Raw genomic sequence first — 17432 nt, 5'->3', positions numbered from 1 at the left:
AATCAGAAAATGCAACTATGATACCTTTTACCTTTTTTGCAAATCTTTATGCAAATACAAAAAAACTAAATGACCATTGTAAAATAAAGCCATTGGAAAGTGAAAAAACATTTGGAATATCTAAGACACATACACTTTGCTGAGCATCTTTGATTCCCTCAGTAGCAAATGCAACTTGATCAAGGTTGAACGTCTGATTGTATAACATGTCACGCTGACCTTCATACCTGTCCAAAAAAATCAGGAAAAATGTGCATATTATGCATTTCGATGTGAAAGTTCTAAATGAGGTCAAGCCAACGTTGGATAAATAGTAATGCCATCATTTTCGTCTGGGTGAACAACCATGAAAACATATAAACAAGACGTGAATACGGACGCACAAGAACTAGGTACATAGACACTTTCCAAGAAGAAGATTGACATTTCTTATAATTTCAATTTGAATTTAACAGTGACACGAGTATTCAAAGTAATTTTCTGTTGGGACATCGTTTTCTAGCGGAAATGTTAAAATTTTGTTTCGAAATTCGAAACTGTCCTTGGGCGTCGTATGAATTAAATCATCTATAGGGTTTTTAGTTTTTTTACACCTACACGTATCTAACGTTGGGCACAAACCAATTCGGGGTTAGCGGAAATGACCCTTCTTGTATATCCCTATGAATGGATCTTCCATCTCTTGATCGTCAAATCTGGTCCACGATTAAAGACTGTGTTCCTCGCTTGGATCGCACTAGAGAAGCCAAACGATTTATGCGTTGAGACTGGATTGTACGAATTTCCAAACCAAATTCTTGGAGGTGACCGAGACTTTGATGTGGAAGTGAGGAGAATTTCGGTGAATTTTTGTACTTGTATTTTGTACAAAAATTCTCTTATGTTATATGCCCCTTATGATATATTTATAGAGTGTGATTTCTGATCCCATAAAGAATCTCTCTCCCATCAGATTCTTAATCTTTGTCTCACTAGGACTCTTAATTTTCATTAAATAAAATTCTCATATTATTATTATATCATGTATTTATCAACTTTTAATAATAAATAATATATTAATATTATATACACATATATTTTATATCTCCATATAAAGTGTGTGTACATATATATAAATATGAACATTAATATATCTACACATGTACATTTAATACATGAATAGACACATTAATTAAATTAAATAATCATTATTTAGTTTATACAATTAACTCATTAGTTAATAAATTCTATACCTCTCTAGAACATTTTCCGAGAATTTGTACATATGTATCAACGATACAAGTCTTGTTTATATAATGAAAATCGAAAATTTCAAAAATCAAAATTTTCACTTACTATATTAGGTAGCTGTCAGTTTAATGAACTCCTTCACCAAAATAGACAGCTCAGCTTTTCCTCCTTAATTAAGAATTAAGCTTACTTCTATTTCTTCCATCTTATGGAATCAAATTATAAACTCTTTTATAAGCTTCCTGCTTGATTTCCATCAAAATATAGTCGCCAAACTCAACTACTTGAACTTTGACTTTCTCAACGGGAACACAGAATCCGATACTTGTGTAACCCTCAATGGTTCAGGGATACAACTAGCCGTTGGTTCATATCTCCATGTGATTCATAATAACATTTATTCTTATTGGGGCTTACCCTAATTAGCCTAATTCTTTTCTTCAACTCCTTGATCAAGAATGTTAGAACTCATTTCTAATTGTACCCATCTGATCAGGGTAAGAGCGCCTAGTAGCATCGCCCCATGATCCCTTAAGTATTGCTGATAGTGCATGCAATAACCTTAAGTTATGGTTAGCGTACAATACTGTCCATTCAAAACATACATCCCGATTGAATCTGCAACCATTGGTATTCGAAAGTGGTATATTAATCCGACAACGATGTGATTTATCTTCGAGTACTAATAGTGACATGGTATGTGTAATTAGGAAAACATCTTTCCCTAAAGCACATGGAAACAGCAGCGTGGCAGAGTTCGTCAAGAAGTTCGAGAGGGGGTGTCACTTTGTGCCCCTGATTGCAAATGATGCCCGGGAGAAGCTGAGGCATTTTATTGATGGATTACAGCCGATCTTGCGCCGTGATGTGAGAGTTGCTGATCCTACTACTTATGCCATTGATGTGTCTAGAGCCTTGGAGGCAGAACAGGACCAAAGGGACATCGAGAGTGATAGGCAGGGCAAGAGGCCCTATCAGGCACCTCAGCAGCAGCAGCAACGACCCCAGGTGTGACACTACCGCGCTTGAGCTTCTGTCTTCAGGGTGGCGTGCATCTGTTGCTGTCCGTCTTAGCGCATGCGGCTGCGCGTGTAGTGGCGCTGGCGCGCGCGAGCTGCTGTTTTTTTTTTCCACATTTTTTTAACAAAAAAAACACAAAAAAGATGGGTTTCCTTCCATTCAGCGCTTGGTTTAACTTCGTCAGCCTGACTCTGCTCTTTTTTAAGTAGACTAGGCAAGTGAGACATTGTCCATGTTTCGCACCTCGTTTCCCAAATAATGTTTCATTCAGTGGCCACTCACCTTAAATGTTCTGCCATCATTGCATTTGAGCTCGATTGCTCCATATAGGTTCACTGCCTCCACTGTAAAAGATCCTGACCATCTCGATTTCAACTTCCCTGGGAACAGTCTGAGACGAGAATTAAAAAGCAACACCTGTTGTCCCGGTTCAAATTCCCATTGAATAATGATCTTATCATGCCACTTCTTGGTTTGCTCTTTGTAGATCTTGGCATTCTCATATGCTTCATTGCGAAATTCATCCATCTTATTCAACTGCAGTTTTCTTACATCGCCAGAAGTTTCAAATCAAAGTTTGACTTCTTTACCGCCCAAAATGCTCTATGCTCCAATTCTAGCGGCAAATGACACTCTTTACCAAATACCAGCCTGTAGGGAAACATCCCAATAGGCGTCTTGAATGCAGTCCGATAATCCCTCAACGCATCATCCAACTTAATGGCCCAATCCTTCCGGTTTGTGTTGAGAGTATTTGTTTAATTTCTCGGTTGGATATTTCAGCTTGTCCATTCGACTAAGGATGATATGCTAGCGCCACTTTGTGCTTCACACTGTATTTAGCCAAAAGTGAGTTGATAATTTTATTGAAAAAATACGTACCTTCGTCACTTATGATGGCCCTCGGAGTTCCAAACCTGGTGAAGATGTTCTTATGCACGAATTTAGCTACAACACGAGCATCATTAGTATTGGTGGTGATTGCTTCCACTCATTTCGAAACATAGTCCACAGCTAATAAAATATAAGAATGACCAAAAGAAGGGGGAAAGGGTCTCATGAAATCTATGCCCCATACGTCAAAAAGTTCCACTTCCAAAATATTTGTCATTGGTAATTCGTGACGCCTAGAGATGTTTTCTAACCTCTGGCATCTATCACATGATTTCACTAAGGTATAGCTATCTTTAAACAAACTAGGCCAATTAAAACCTGATTTCAATACCTTTGCTGCTGTTTGTGACACTCCAAAATATCCACCATATTGTGAAGAATGACATTGCTCCAGAATTTGATGTGATTCGACACCATCTACACATCTCCTAATAACTTGGTCAGCACACATCTTGGACACAAATGGATCATCCCACGAGAAGAACTTGATATAATGGAAAAACTTCTTTTTCTGATGATGATTTAAATCTAGAGGAAGGGTACCACAAGACAAAAAATTCGCAATATCCGCAAATCAAGGAAGTACAGAGTTTACGTCGAAAAGTTGTTCATCCGGAAATATTTCCCGTGTAGCTCCATCTTCTCTCTTCTCCTCCAACTCAAGTCTCGACAAGTGTTCAGCCACTTGATTTTCACTCCCTTTATCTTTAACATTGTAGTCAAATTCTTGCAGCAGCAAAATCCACCTTATCGTGTGTGGTTTTGCATCTTTCTTGACGAATAGGTAGCGAATAGCTGCATGATCAGTAAAAACAACTACCTTTGTGCCAATCAGACAGGGCCTGAATTTGTCGAAGGCAAATACTACCACAAGCATATCCTTTTCAGTCGTAGTGTAATCTTTTCAATCAGATAGTGTAATTTGTCGAAGGAAAATACTACACAAGCATCCATGGTGCGACTTGCATAGTAAATTGTCCTAAACATTTTTTCTCTTCTTTGGCCAGGACAGTGCCAACTGCATAGTCACTCGCATCACACATTAATTCAAATGTTTCATTCTAGTCCGACACTATCATAATCGGTGCTGTCACCAATGATTTCTTGATTTTCTCGAATGCCTGCAAAAAATCATCATGAAAGATAAAAGTAGACTCTTTTTTCAAGCAAATTACATAGGGGTTTAGTGACTTTAGAGAAATCTTTAATAAATCTACAATAGAACCCCGAATGTGCTAGAAAGCTCCTTATTCCTTTGATGTTCCTTGGTGGAGGAAGTTTTTCGATTGCAACCACTTTGGCTCTGTCTATCTCTAATCCCCTAGAAGATACTTTATGTCCAAGAACAATACCCTCTTGGACCATAAAATCACATTTTTCCCAATTAAGAACTAGGTTCTTTTCTTGTCATCTTAGCAAAACAAGGGATAAATTATGTAAAAAATGATCAAACGAAGAGCCAAATACCGAGAAGTCGTCCATGAAGACATCCATGATTTCCTCTACCATGTCTGCAAATATGGCCATCGTGCACCTCTAGAAAGTAACAAGTGCATTGCATAGCCCAAAAGACATCATCCTAAAAGCAAACGTGCCATAGGGACATGTGAAAGAAGAGTTCTCCTGATCTTCTGGTGCTATAGTAATCTGGTTATAACCTGAATAACCATCTAAAAATCAATAATGACAATAACTACCAAGTTTATCAAGCATCTGATCTAAAAGGCAATGGAAAATGATCTTTACGTGTGGCATTGTTCAACTTCCTATAGTCAATACTTACTCGCCAGCCAGTTAAGTACGAGTAGATATTAGTTCGTTATTTTCATTTCTTACCACAGTTATTCCACCTTTTTAGGTACAAATTGCACAGGAGACACCCAACTACTGTCAGAAATAGCATAAATCACACCATCATTCAACAATTTCAGCACCTCATTTTTTACAACTTCTTTCATTGCTGGATTCAACCTCATCTGATGATCCACATAAGGAGTATACGACTCCTCCATCAAAATTTTGTGCATGCATAAATTAGGGCTAATTCCCTTAATATCAGAAATCGACCATCCTAATGCAGTTTTAAATTTCCTCAATACTCTCAATAATTTATTTTTTTCATCACAAGTAAGGGAGGAGGAGATGATTACCGGATATGTCGACCTCTCACCTAAGAATGCATAGCAAAGATTAATGGATCATCATGATCTTTTTCTATATCTAAAATCACAAAATCAGCAGGAAAAATAAATTTATCCACTTTTACCAGTACATCCTCAACGATCCTATGTAGATACGTGAGACTTCTGTTTGCAAGCTGTAAGGTGTTAGAGGTTGGTTTAACCTCTCCAAGCTCCAATTCTCTGTAAATAGAAAATGACATCAGATTAATACTTGCTCCTAAATCATATAACACTCTACTACATTGAGAAACACCAATAAAGCAAGGAATAGTGAAACTCCCTGGATCTTTTAATTTATGTGGCAGCTTCTTTTGTAGAATGGCGCTATACTCCTCGGTAAGCTTCACGGTCTCATACTCCTGCAGCTTTCTCTTCTTAGACATCACATCTTTAATAAACTTTTCATAGTTTGGCATTTGCTCCAAATTATCAGCAAATGGTATGTTGATGTGAATTTTCTTGAAAATCTCTAGAAATTTTGCAAACTGATCATCCAAATTATTTTTCTTGAACCTCTGAGGGTGTGGAGGGGTCGGCTTCAATACAGTAGTCCGTTCAACTTCAACTTCAATTTTGGACTCCTCACTTTTCTTCTCTTTTCTATCCTCAGACTCACCCTCTTCAACTGTCTTCTCCTTTTCAACTTTCGTTTTGGATGTCTCAACTTCAAGTTCTTTTCCACTTTTCAAAGTGACTGCCTTGCACTGCTCTTTTGGATTAACTTCAGTGTTACTAGGAAATTGGCCCCTATTCTGATCTCTTAATGCATTGGACAACTGTCCAATTTGTGCTTCACAGATTTCATCGTGGAACCCTTATTTTCTATGTGAGTCTCCATACTGTCAATACGAGACCCAGACCTTGCCATCCTTTTGCCAGATTCAGCAAAAAATGTACATACCCAGATACTCAAATGATGGCTTCACTTCTCCCTTTGATGTATTGAACCCGGTAGATGATTCAACACATTCTTATTATTTACATATGAAAAATTCTTGTGATTTCTCAAACCAGGATGATAAGTATTAGGGGGAGGGTTACCTTGATATCCTCCATAGCAACCAAAATTCCTGTTGTTGATGTACTGAGCTTTTTCAGGAAGATGAGTTTCTTCAGCAACCATGGAAGGACCTTCACCCTCTGCTGTGCTCACCTTATTCATCGTAGCTATCTGTGTAGTCAGTGTAGATACTTGCGCAGTGAGTGACGTAATAAGATCCACAACATAAACTCCAACTGCCTTCTTCACTCCAAACCTTTCAGACGGCCACTGATAGCTATTAATAGTCATCTGCTCCAGCAAGTCATAGGCTTGATTAGGAGATTTGGCAAAGATCGTGCCACCTGCCGCTGCATCCATAGTTCCTCTTGTTTGCCCATTCGGACCATTGTAGAATAATTCGATTTGTACCCGATCTTCAAAACCATGGTTCGGGCACCTTCTCAACAACTCACTGTATCTTTCTCATGCCTCATACAACTGCTCAAAGTCGGTCTGCCTAAAAGTACTGATCTCAATCTTCACCTGTGCAGACTTCGCAGGGTCACACCGGAAAACTCTCTGGCGCCCCTAACTTTATTTTTATTTGTTTAGAATTAGAAGTCCCGACCCGATCCACTCAGCCATGAAGATTTGAAGCCCCTCTCTCTAGACCAAACCCGAGGTAAAATTTTGGTTTCATCATATTTCATTTAAGGTCATATGAAATAAGACTATTTTTGCACACAAAATTTTTCTCCCTCCCCTCCCACACACAATTTTCGTCCACTTGAGTTTTTTACAAGAAAAATTCACGGTCACTTCCACCGCCATCATCACCTCAAGATCTCTAAAATTACGGCTATTCTGTCTCAATGCAAAGTTTTTTTTCGATCTCTAGTGCGATCTAAACAAGGAATCTAGTCTCTGATTGTAGACCTGATCAGGAGAACAATGAATAGAGATTTGTTCGCAGGGATATACAAGAAAGACCAACTCCGCTAATATCGGACTGGTTTGGTGTCCAGCATTTTATACGTAAAAGTAATAATTCTAAATATTCTATGGATGTTTAAATTTATACGACGTCCAAGAAAAATTTTGAACGTCGAAACCAAAAATTTTAAATTTCTGCTACGCATGGGTGCGAGAAAACGGTACTCCAACAGTGGTATCAGAGCCAGTTTTTCCTCAATCGTATGGTTTTTATTGTTAAATCTTGTTGAGCATTTTATTTCTAACTGTATTTGAAAATTCCAGAAGATCCCAACCCCTGAAATATTTTTTGAAAAAAATAATTTACGCGGCTGCCAGGAAAAGTTATGGGCAGCGCGCGCAGGCAGCGTCTGCCTCGGGAAAGTAGCGCACTGCCTGTCCAATTTTTTTTAAAAAATAATTTTTGTGGCAGGCAGGGCAGTGCGCAGCCTCTGCCCCCCGAAACCACTGCCCGAACAGTTCGAGCATCGCCCTGCCAGAACTGTGCGGGCAAGAGGGGCTCGGGTAGGCTGCCTTAGATAGTCTCGGGCTGTCCCACCCGACGAGGACTCTTTTTCAGGAGTCCCGTGGTGTTTTTCAAATTTTCATATTTTTGGGCCGAAAATGATATTTTAGGAAAATTAAACAAATCGACCCTCGAAAATTTTTTTTTGATGAAATTATGGAATTTTCTCACTAAATAAATAATTAGAATTAGATTTTATTTATTTATGGTAAAAAGTGTTTTTACAAGAAATTTAATTGATTTAATTTAAATAAAAATATTTGTTTAACTTATTAATTATGGCGGTTAGTGATAATGTACAATATACATGATTTTATTGATAATATGTGATATTATGGAATTAATATAATTTTTGATATTATATGATAAAAATATGATCGAGATCCATGATAAATTTTTTATATGTATGTTATGATATTTTACATTTATTTATTATTTGATAATTATTAAAAGTGAGCCTGATTTATGGCCCGTTCCCAACCTCTTAAGGATTTTTGAAGGTCAAAGACATGTAAAATCGTTCGAAAATTTTTTTGAAGATCGAAGACATGTAAAATATTTGAAGCTTATGTAATATTGGATTTGCATCACTGCATTTACCTAGATTTGGACATGGATCCATTTATGGCTCATATGAATGAACTAGCTCTCACTTATCGATCATCCTTTATTATTTATAATACATATGATATATTATAAATAATCAATATGTGCATTATTTTTAATATAATAAGAATTGCATGAATCTGACAAACATACAAACAAACATGACACAAGTTTTAAAAAATTAATGATGAGACAAATTTTTAAAATAAAATCTCTCATTTTGGATTAGATCCAAAATTTAAATCAAACCCCTTAAAAAGAAAATTAAAATAAAGTTTAATATTTCCTGGTCTTCCATCAATATTGGTTGAATGATGAATGTTAATCGCGGTCAGTGTCTGGTACATATTATTGGGGAGGCCTATACGCGGAAATATGTGACTTCCACTGACATATTTGATGTGAAATATGTGGAATTCCCATGACTATGGTTCATATTATTGAGGGATCTCATGGAGACCGTCCCCTAAAGTTCAAGATTGATGGGTCGGGATCGACAAGTGAAGAGGATGGGGATTATATTATTGGGCCCTTCTCAAATGTGAGTCAAAATTACGTAAGGATTGCAAGGAGTTGCAATTTGGCTCTACCTTTTGAAAATTATGATTGACTTATGTTATTCGAGATCATAATTTAGCAATTGATTACGTACTCACTAAGGAAATTAGATTTCTCGTTTTCATCATAGGATTGTAAAAATGTCAAAATAGTGGGAGGCAATTCATAAAAAAAGGCCATATTTTATGTCTTAAAAAATTTTAAAATATTCAGTAGCGTTTGTTCTATTTCCATTTAAGTATATCTACGATTTCATCGCGAAATCTTTTATATGTTATTCTCGATCAAAACAAGCTAACCAGACCTAACTACAATGACTAGCTGAGAAATTTAAAAATATTTTTAAATTATGAGAAAATAGCATATGTGCTCAAGAAAGTTCCTCCAAAAGAAGCTGCTGCCAATGCTCATGCCGAGGAATTGACCAAACTTTAGAAATGGTGGGATCATAGTATGCAAGAAAAGACCTATATTCTTGCTTCTATGTCAAATGATTTCCAGGGGCGGTTTGAGGAAGCTTTGAATGTTATTGAAATTTACGACTACTTTCAAGAGTTGTATGGTGAACAAACACGTCCATTGATGCATGATATTGTCAAAGAGCTCATGACATGACGTTTGCAAGAAGGGGCCTCAGTCCATGAGTATGGTGCGAGGATGATTGGGCTTATTGAGAAGTTAGTGATCTTAGACCTTGTTATCCCGAATGAATTGTCCACAGATATTCTACTGTTGTCACTGCCATCCTCGTTTGATGGGTTTGTGGTGAACTTCAATATGAACAAGTTGGAGGCCATCCTAGAAGAGTTGGTCAACATGCTTATAATTTATGAAGCCACCATTGAAAAGGAAAATCTCTTTTCCTTGTGGGCTTTTCGCCTAGGACAAAGAAAAGACCAAAAGGGAAGGAGAAGAACGTTCTACTCCTTCAAAGAAAAACAAACATAGTAAGAAGCAGGCTCCAAGAACTTCTAAAGCGCCCACAAATCCTGATTAAGTAGAAAATGTTCGTTTCCACTGCAAGAAGCTTGAACATTTGAAGTGCAATTGCAATGAATATCTTGCCCAAAAAAGTTCTGGTAACAATATGTTTTACACTGAAATAAATGTGTCAATTAATTCAACTTTTTGTGTATTAGATACTAGATGTGGATCTCATCTATGCAATAATTTGCAGATGACGACAAGAAGTAGAAGGCTAAGGGAAGGTTAGACATTCCTGTGGATGGGCAATGGAGAAAGAGTTGTTGCAAGGACCATATGATATGTTTATTTAATATTAAACAATAACTTTAAGTTGTTTTTTTACAGATGTTTTATATGTTCCAAATTTGGTTAAAAACGTTATTTCTATTTCTATGCTTTATAAAGATGTAATTTCTTGTTTATTTGCTAAAAATGTTAACAATATTTACAAGAATGAATGTTTAATTGAAATAAGTGAAATACAAAACGATCTCTATAACTTAAAAATAAAAGATATTCTAACCAACCATGTCCAAGTAAACACGATATGAACAACAAAAAATAAAATAAAGCAAGATAGTCTAAATCAAGCACACTTGTAGCACGCTAGGCTAGAACATATTTCTCAAAGAAGGATGCACAAGCTAGTGGGAGAGAGCATGTTTGACCTATTAGACTCAAACTCTCTAAAGACATGTGCGACCTTTCTAAAAGAAAAGATGACCAAAACCTATTTCATGTAGAAAGTGGAACATGTACATGATCTGTTGGATTTTATTCATACAGACGTGTGTGGCCCTCTAAGTGTTAGAATGAGATAAGACCAATCTTACTTCATTACCTTTATTGATGACTACTCGAGGTATAAGTATATGTATTTAATGAAATACATGTCTGAAGACAGTGGACACCCCCTACCACACTCCAGTTGAATGATGTGTCAGAACGTTGTAATTATACGTTGATGGACATGGTTCGATCTATGATAAGATTCACTGAATTTTCGCCATCTCTTTGAGGATTTGCGATTGAAACAACGACAAATTTGTTGAACTAAGTCCATACAAATACAATGGATAAAACTCTATATGAGATATGGATGAAAAAACCGTCCAAATATTTTTTCTTAAGAATATGGGGATGTCCTACTTATGTGAAGCAGACAATGAGGATACAAATTGGATAGTAGAGCTAATTTGTGCTACTTTGTGAGATATCCAAATAATTTTGTTGGATATGACTTCTATTATCCCAATGAAACAAAGGTGTGTGTTTCAAGAAATGTCACATTCTTAAAGAACGAGTTTATATTGAATAAAACATGAGGGTTGATAAAACTCGAAGAGATTCGGAAATCACTCACTTCTGAAATAGTAGAACCCATATCCCAACAGCCAATTGATGAAACACAGGCTTTTAGTAGATCCTTTTGGATCTCGAGGCCGTTTAAGAGGATGAGCCTGGTTCTCGAAGAAGAAAAAGATGAGCCCATTCGTGAATGTGATCTAAGAAACTTCAAAGAAGCATTGTCTGATGCTGATTTATCTAAATGGCTTGAAGCCGTGTAGTCCGACATGGACTCCATGTATTTGAATCAAGTATGGTCTTTAGTATATCTACATTAGGGAATCGTTCCCAAGAGATTCAAATAGATTTACAAAAGGAAACTTGGAGCAGATGAAAACGTAGTGAACTTCAAAGAAAAATTGGTAGCAAAATGATATACTCAAAGACAAAGTATTGACTATGAAGAAACCTTTTGTTCAGTCGGGATGTTCATGTCCATTAGGATATTTCTAGCCATTGCAGCATGGTAAGACTATGAAATATTACATCTGAATGTGAAGACAACGTTCCTTAATGGCAACATTAAGGAAGAGATTTACATGTCTCAATCTGAAAGATTCACATCAGTAAGAAGTGAGCATAAAGTATGCAAACTTCAGAGATTCAACTATGGACTTAAACATGCATCAAGGAGCTGAACCTTAGATTTGACAACACTTTTAAAGAGTTTGATTTTGCCAAGAACCCTGAGGAACCTTGTGTATACAAGAAGGTTAGTGGGAGTGCAATAACATTCCTAGTACTTTATATTGATGACATACTATTAATTGAGAATAATATAGGGATGTTACAATCAACTAAAGTATGGTTATCTAATAAATTCTCCGTGAATTATATGAGTGAATCATCCTATCTATTGAGAATACAGATCTATAGGGATATATCGAAGAGGATGATAGGGCTCTCCCAATCCACATATATCGATACCATACTGAGGAGATTGTCTATGGAGGATTCCAAGAGAAAATATCTCTCAATATGTTATGGTGTGACTCTATCTAAGACTATGTGCCACTAAGACTGATGAAGAAGTAGAAACCATGAGCCGCATTCCATATGCATATGCTATAGGCAGTATAATGTACATTATGATATATACTCAACCAGATATTGCATTTGTACTGAGTGTTGCAAATAGATATCAACCGAATCTCGGTGCATTACCTTGGAAAGCCGTGAAGGACATTCTTAAGTACTTGAGAAGAACTAAGAATGTGTTCTTGTTTTACGAGATTGGAGAATTAAAATTAGAGGGCTATATTGATTATAGCTTCCTATCAGATATGGATGATTCGAAATCAATCTCTAGATTTGTATTCAAGCTTAATGGTGGTGTTATCTCTTGGAAGAGTTTTAAGCAAGAAACCATAGCAGATTAAACCATTGAGTCCGAATATATAGCTACATCGGCTGCAACAAATGATGGGGTTTGGATGAGAAAATTTGTTTGGGTGTCATTCTTTAAATAGTTAATCTTGTCCCGGTTTACTGCGACAACATCGGTGTCGTTCCGCAAGCAAAAAAACCGAGGTCTCATCAGTGATCCAAACATATACAAAGGAAGTTACACATAATCTGGGAGATTGTGGGAAGAAGATACATATCAGTAGAGAGAGTCACTTATGCATATAACATTGTTGATCCACTGAAGAAAGTCCTGCCAGGACCATTTTTTAAGAATCATCGTGAAACAGGGAGTATGAGATCTATGGATAGTTGGCTATAGGGCAAGTGGGAGATTGTTAGAGTAGGCACCTAGAGATCCAACTTGTTGTTTGGGCCTTATTGACTCTAATGTAAAAATGATCTTTATTTTAATAATATTTTACGACTTTATCCAATTATGACATTTACTTTATCTGTATACTCTTGTAAGCTGCATAGATAAAGTTCTTGAATATATAATAGATACCATTAGGTATGTCTCAACGTAAGACCATGAAGCTCATTAGGAAGATTACCGTATATTCTAAATAGGTTCTTAGTCAAATCAGCCGCCTAAAACAAGTATAAAGATCGCTTGAGCTGGAGACTAGCATCTGTGTTATAAACGTTATGTTTCATTGGTACGAGCATGAAGATTTCAATTCATACAGATGTGTGATCATTTGATGATTCACTGAGCAACCCTTCCTCGAACAATTCAAGTGGTTATCATTTATCGAGTAGAGTAGTCTGTGGTTATGGTTGTACACCATTAATCCTTTGAACTTGGACAATGTAGATGCTCTACGTATTAGCATGAACTTTGATCCGTTTACTGACTCCATTGAGAGTCATGAGGTGGCAAAGTTGGGTATAATTTCGAAATACATAAGAGAAAATGCACTGTAGTCAGGGACTTAACATTTGCCTTCGGGTGAAGATATTCTATGTGACATGATGAGTTAATTGTGCAAGGAATATCTAGTTAGAGTAAGACATGTGCATTTTGGAAATATGTTTCCTCAGTTGTACATATAATGTCACTATTGGTACTCAAAGATATATAATATCGTTATCGAATTCATATATAACTTTTGATATACCAATGATTATAGATTCGATCGAGATATATGAGTTGAAGGGACTGCATTGTACGCTAACCATAACTTAATGTTCTTGCAGGCACTATCAGTGATACCTAAGAGATCATGGGGCGATGCTACTATCTTACTATGATCTAATGGGTTCAACCAAAAATGAGTTTTGACATTCTTGATCAAAATATTGATTAAAATAATGAGCTAATTAGGATAAGTGCGGATAAGAATAAATGTTATTCTGAATCACAAGAAGTTATGAACCCACGATTATTTGTACTCCTGAACCATTGAGGGTCACACACGTATCGGATTTTGTGTTCCCGTTGAGATAGTCAAAGTTCAAGGAGTTGAATTTTGCGACTATAGTATGATGTAGATCAAACAGAATGATTATAATTGAGTTTATAAGTTAAATCCATATGATGAAACATGTAGAAGTTAGCTTAACTGCTAATTGAGTAAGGAGAGTAAAATGCTTGTTTTTATGAAGAAGTTCAAAAACTGACAGCTGCGAAAATTGGATCAGTAGAAATTTTGATATTCGAAATTTTCAATTTTCATTATATCAACAAGATTTATATCATGGATACATTGGTTCTGTCATATCGTCGATCGAGGTTATAATGAGTTCACAATTATTTTTTTAGTGAATTTAGAATTTATTAATTAAATAATAATATTAGTTGCGATGACTATTAATATGTACAAAATTCTCATAAAAGATTTTAGAGGGGTCTATAATTAACTAAGTAATAAGTTGAGTAAGAAAATTAAATATTGGTTATTTAATTTTAATTAATATGTCTATTCATATGATATAATGTGCAAGTATAGATGTGTGTGTGTGTATATATATACATATATATTATATAGAGATATAAATATGTCTATATAAATATATCATGCATTATCAATAATTGATTAATACATTATATAATAAACATGAGAATTTTACTTAATGAAAATAAGGAATACCGATAGGAGTATGATTATGAATTCTAATAGGAGAGTGATTCATGATGTAATAAGAAATTAAGCTCTATATATATTTCATTGAGAGTCATATGAAATAAAACTATTTTTGAACACAAAATTTTTTCAACAAAATTTTTCTCCCTCTCCTCCTACACACAACTTTCGGCCACTTGAGTTTTTTGACATGAAAAATTCGCGGTCACTTCGACGGCCATCATCACCGCAAAATCTTTGAAATTGTTGTGATTCAGTCTCAATGCAAAGTTTGTTTTGGATCTCTAATGCGATCTAAACAAGGAATTCATTCTCCGATCGTGGACCTGATTAGACGATCAAATGAGGGAGATCCGTTCGAAGAGATATAAAAGAAGGACAAACTTCGTTAATCCCGGACTGATTTGGTGTCCAGCGTTATATACGCAAACATAATAATTCTAAAATTTCTATTAATTTTTAAATTCATACGACGCCCAAGGAAAGTTTCGAACGTCGGAACCAAAAATTTTAAACTTCCGCTGCGCATAGGTGCGAGAAAACGATACTTCAACAGCTGAAGTGCTCATGAACCTTGCCCGGAGGAGAGGACCTTAACCTAATTCGAAATCTTGGGAGTTCTAACTTGATTACTATCTGAAAAAAAAGGAGATTAAATCAGCTTTGGATTGTGTCGAAAATGCAGTATTTAATTTCTGCTGGTAAATGGAAGTTGATGAATGGGCTCCTGCCCCTTTAATTGTTCGGAACTGATGCAACACATGAACATAACAAGGACATTGACGATGCTGAGGCTTTCCTGGCAATTTTGATAAAGTCAAAAAATAAATTTTAATTCGAGGTTCTTGAATCTTTGACAAAAATTTATGCGTCCTCTGGAAAAAAGAGTTCAACCATGCGTCAACGGATTAAAATGGAGAAAGTGCAGATGACTGAGGAAGGTATGAAATTATTGAATGACATCTCCGATCAATGAGCTATTTGGAATCGACATATCTATTTCTGTTGGTATTTACTGTGAAAAGAGGTTGTGATATATAGATCTCTAGCCTGATTCAATTATAGTGTCAGTTTATGAACTTGTTTGCGTGATTTAAACTCTTTTGGAAATCAGATTGATTTCTCGTGCCTAAGAATCTAGGTGTAACAATGTTTTCATCCAAATAATTTTTTGTAACTTTAGGAATTATGATGAATTGAAATAAAGATTGCACTTGACTATAATTGAAGTGTTGAGTATTCTGTTGAAGTTGATTCGATTAAGGACTGCTGCTGTTGAAGTTGTATTTGTCTGCTTTCTTCTTCCACTTCATCGTCAAGCATGTTCCTTTGAAAATTCACATCGAGATGTGAGGTAACAACACAAGCACACAGAGCTAAAATTCATCCCCGGAGGGGATTCTGTTGATAATAAATAAGAAATGAGGAAAACAAAGTTTTCCAAGTAGACAATATCAGTTCTTTTTATAAATTATTCCAAGCATATCTCTGCACAATTTTTCCGAACTGTGGGGGAAAATTTGATTCATTCTAATTGACTAATTTTAGAATAAAGGGGCTGTGAAGTGAGAGAGAAGGGAAGTCACTGTTAATGTGCGTATGAACTGGATCGCATTGTAACTGCTCTCCAACGTATTGTATTAATCTCGGAGTAAGTTCAACATGCCGAGCTTGGATATTAAGACATGATGCTGATCAGATCCCAATGCCTTCGTGAAGATATCGGCAGGTTGAAAGTGGGTTGAAATGTGTGATGTGGCAATGGCGTGATCCTTAATCTTCTCACGGATGAAATGACAATCAATATCGATATGTTTGGTGCGTTCATGATATAATGGATTGGCGGCGATGTGAATGGCGGCTTGATTATCACAGTGAAGTAAAGTTGGAGTATCAAATTGTAGTCCCATGTCACTGAGGAGGCCGCATAACCACACAATTTCACGAGTTGTGGAAGCCATGGACCTATATTCAGCCTCCGCCGAAGATCGAGAGATTGTGTTCTGTTTCTTGGACTTCTCAAAAATTGGTGAGCCACCAAGTGTAACAATATAACCAGAAATAGATTTGCGGCTCATTGGGCATGAAACCCAATCAGAATCACAGTAGGCATAGAGACGAAAATCACAAGAAGAGGAGAAGAAAATACCCATCCCCGGGGAGCCTTTAATGTAGCTAACGATCTTTTCAGCAGCACGCAAGTGGGAAGTCTTGGGGGCCTGCATGAATTGACTAAGGTAGTGCACTGCAAAACAAATGTCTGGACAAGTGATTGTGAGATAAATGAGGCGTCCAATAAGTTGCTGATACACAATAGGATCAGCTATAGCCGAGTCAGGAATTGGAGAAGTGCATGTAGAAGCAAAGCTTTGGTCAAATGCAGTTGTGGTTAGCTTGAGATGTTGTTCCATAGAAGTAGAATAAGGCTTACAAATAGCCATGCCAACATCAGAAATTAACTCAAGGGCATATTTGCGCTGGTTGAGACAGATCCCATGTTTTGATCTAGCCACTTCAAGACCTAAAAAATATTTGAGATTGCCCAAATCTTTAATCGCAAAATGGGAGTGAAGATAAGTCTTCAATGCTTCAATAGAAGTGTAATCATTCCCTGATATAATGATGTCATCGACATAACTAATAGAATGGTAAGA

Source organism: Primulina huaijiensis, chromosome 8 (genome assembly GCF_012295235.1).
Source record: "Primulina huaijiensis isolate GDHJ02 chromosome 8, ASM1229523v2, whole genome shotgun sequence".
Lineage (NCBI taxonomy): Eukaryota > Viridiplantae > Streptophyta > Magnoliopsida > Lamiales > Gesneriaceae > Primulina > Primulina huaijiensis.
Note: the sequence above shows the minus strand (reverse complement) of the source record.